The following is a 3,762-nucleotide window of genomic DNA, read 5'->3' on the forward strand; positions in this document are numbered from 1 at the left end:
TTATTAAAAAAAAGTCCCAACATTTTGATGTATGTACGTATGTGCTTTATGTTTTATTTTTATTATTTATTTACCACAAGTAAAGGTCAGGAATTGCTATCTTTCTTTTAAATTTTTTTTACTGTTTCACTTCATTACTGCTGTGTGTGTGCTCCATGTGAGTGACTTAGGTGCTGATGTAGGTGGGTTCCCACTTATGGCGAAAATCGCATTACGTCGCGCCATAGGAATGGATCGCCCACGTAACCCGAGGACCTACTGTATTACCATTACAATTTTTAAAACATAATTTGTGCACATGCATCATTTAACCTTTAGGACAGCAACATAAATTATAATAATTATCAATTTATTTATTTTATGTGGTAAATATTTCAAATGCATATGTAAAATGTAGATAAAATGAAAGATGATTAAAAATCCTATTTTGAGTCACCAAATAATTAAAGAATTTATATAAAAAATACACCCTACATGACTGAAGCAGCTCAGTGGGTTGAGTGCCATTCTGTACATAGAAAGGATGCTGCTGGTTCCATTCCCTGTCAGGGTACATACCTGGGTTGCAGGAATGAAAGGCAATCTCTCTCTTCTCTCCTCTCCTCTCTCTCCTCTCCTCTCCTCTCTCTCTTCTCTCCTCCCCTCCCCTCCCCTCTCCTCCCCTCCCCTCCTCTCTCCCTCTCCCTCTCCCTCTCCCTCCCCAATACACAAAAAAGTCCCTAAACATGCAAATAAATATAAGTGATCTCTAAGTCATAGAAAAGAGGTATAATTCAGCAGAGATGGTCTGAATAATAGAATAAGAAGCTTTTCGCTGCTGAAGTCCAGACACTAAGTTTGAGTTACGTGGCTGAGAAACAAATTAATGCCTTATATTATGTAGTGAGTTGACTTCAGATTCTAAAGAGCAAACAGACTGTTTTAGTTTATTGATTAAGGTATTATATATGTGTCCTTATCCCCTCATTGCCCCACCACCCCAGACCCCCCACTCATGACCTCACCCCCACTAGTGTCTGTGTCCATTGGTTAGGCTTATATGCATGCATACAAGTCCTTTGGTTGATCTCTCCCTTCCTCCCATCTTCCCCTGTGTTCCCTCTGAGGTTTGATTGTCTGATTTGATGCTTCTCTGTCTCTGGATCTGTTTTTGTTCATCAGTTTATGTTCATTATGTTCCACAAATATTCCACAGACTGTTTTTTTCCACCTCAATATCCATCAATTTATTGTTCTGTGTTTCTATATTTTAAAAATTACCCAGACTGACTCTATTCTCATGTAAACTAAACCATAACCTATAGTTCTTACCATTATGCTCTTTTGATTGTGAGTACTAAATGCTTGAGTTTTGTTCAAAAATGTATTCTGATGGAAATGCCTATATTAAGTCATGCAGTGGTCCAGCCAGTTTCTTGAGTCAGTTAATTAGTTTATCTCTGTTTGGTGAGTTTAACCTTTAACAATTAGTAAGTTGAAATGTTTCCTCTGAAAAGTGGAATTGTTAAAATTGGAAGCTTAAAATGACTTTTGATTCAACAGTCAATAAAATGGAACTGATCCTCAGAATTCCAAATGATAGCACTTTCTAAAATTCAGCGTGAGTTTTGTTGACTTGCTCTCCAAAAACCACATGGATGCCTTCTTTATTTACTTTGAGAAATTTGACTTTCTACAGATTATTTTAAGTTAACAGCCAAATGGATATACAAGAGCCACAGTGAGATTAGCATGATTTTAAAATCAGAATAGATTATATTATGGGAGCCTTTGACAAAAGGTAAATTCCTTTGAAGTTCAGGTACTGTATATTATCATTTCTTTGGTATTTTGAAGAGGCATTTTTTATCATCTTCAGCTTGCTTAGACTTGCTGCAGCATAGAGAAAAGAGGGCTAGCTTAAAGCCGGTAGCTTCATCAGAGAGGACTTAGTGTATGAAAGCCTTTTCCTTTCCATGAATGTATTCTGGGAATTTACCATTAAAAATAAATCCCTACTTCTATTTGTTACTAAAAAGACCTCTAAAATTCAGAGTTGCTAGATAATGGAAGTGCTTAATATTTATTCTTGATAGAAGATGACTTTTAAGTGTCTGATTCTTTATTCTTTCTCAAATGAAAAAAAAAAGTCAAGTGGCTCTTTCATTTATGTCTTTCTCATTTAAATGCATTCTAAACTCTTCCTATAGGACCAAGAGATTATGCTTGAGTAGTTGTCAAAAAGGGCTCCTAATTATTTATCTCCTTACACTAGCAACATAAATTGCACATCTCTTAAGAAATGCTCATTAAATTTTTGAGGTACTATTGTTTGCAAGCTTAAACTGATTGCTACATGTATCATTACCACCTAGCTATTTGGAGGACATTTATTGGCACTTAAATAGTGAGCATGGTCTTTAAAATATATCCATGGCCCTTTCAACATTTCATAAACTAGGCAAACTATAATTAAATACCTAATATCAATGAAGTACCATTCTGTCAGTCAGAATACATGCGTTGAGTACTTACTACGTATTAGCTTGAGCTACAAAGATCAAACAAGTGGCATTTTAGGAACTCATGGTCTATATGTAGGTGGTGGTGATGTTTCTCCCTTTATCCATCTGGTTTCAGATCATGCATTCTTACTCTACGAGTCTATATTTTCCAGTTATAAGTCATTTCAAGGTGTTTTGAAAATAATTTGACCAAGTGATGCTTTGCTGGTAGCATTTTCTCTAGAAGAATATGCAATTCAAAGTCACTCTACTTCCTTTTTTTCCAAATGGCTTCCAGTTAGTATATGTTTGGGAAATGTAAAATAAAACTAAATTAAGGGAATACTATTTTTTTTTCTAAACTGGGGGATATATAAGACTTTTTATAGCACAAATGGGCATTAAGATAATCCAAAGGGGTGCATTAAGCAGGACTTTCTAAATGTATTTTACTTTTAAAATTTTATTCTGCTTATTTTGACAAAACTTTTCTGTAATTAAATTATATACATATAGTAGAGGCCCAGTGCCCAAAATTTGTGCAAGAGTAGGCCTTCGCAGCCATGGTGCTGCCTGGATTCCTCCCTCCCAGCCGTGGCAGCTACCTCGATCCAGCGGCTGCAGCCCTGGCTTCATCCCGGAAGGATGTCCATCGCAGAAGGACATCTAGTCTATTTAGCATATCACGCTTTTATTATTAGAGATGTATATATGGTGTAATTTAGAAATTTCTAGTGGCTGGTCCCTTTAGGAATTGTTGAGAAGAAATATTTGCAGACTACATGAGGTTTATCTTTGTACTTTAAAGCAGGTTTAATCCATGCCCTTTTTCTGTTTGTTTATTTTTCTGAATCTTTTTTTTCTTTTTGTTGTTGTGAATATCAATATTCAAAGTGAAAGCCCTTCATCTAAACTGTCTCTTTCATAGGTATAACTCAATTTAGATTAGTTCTTTGCTTCATCCTTCGGTTACAGCTCTAAACTTTTTTTTTGTGTGTGTATTTTTATCTCTTTATCCTCTTTTCTTTTCTTTTCTTTTCTTTTCTTTTCTTTTCTTTTCTTTTCTTTTCTTTTCTTTTCTTTTCTTTTCTTCTCTAATGCCCCTCCTTCCTTCTTTCCTTTTCTCTTTTCTTTTCTTTTCTTTTCTTTTCTTTTTTTTCTTTCCCTTCCTCCCTCTTTCCCTCCTTTTTTCCTCCCTCCCTCCTTCCTTCCTCCTTTTAGAACTGCTTATTTTCCTAAGAATTTGACCTCAGTAACAGTTGACTTTTTCTTGACTCTC

The sequence above is a fragment of the Myotis lucifugus genome, unplaced genomic scaffold (genome assembly GCF_000147115.1).
Source record: "Myotis lucifugus unplaced genomic scaffold, Myoluc2.0 scaffold_79, whole genome shotgun sequence".
NCBI classification, from domain to species: Eukaryota; Metazoa; Chordata; class Mammalia; order Chiroptera; family Vespertilionidae; genus Myotis; species Myotis lucifugus.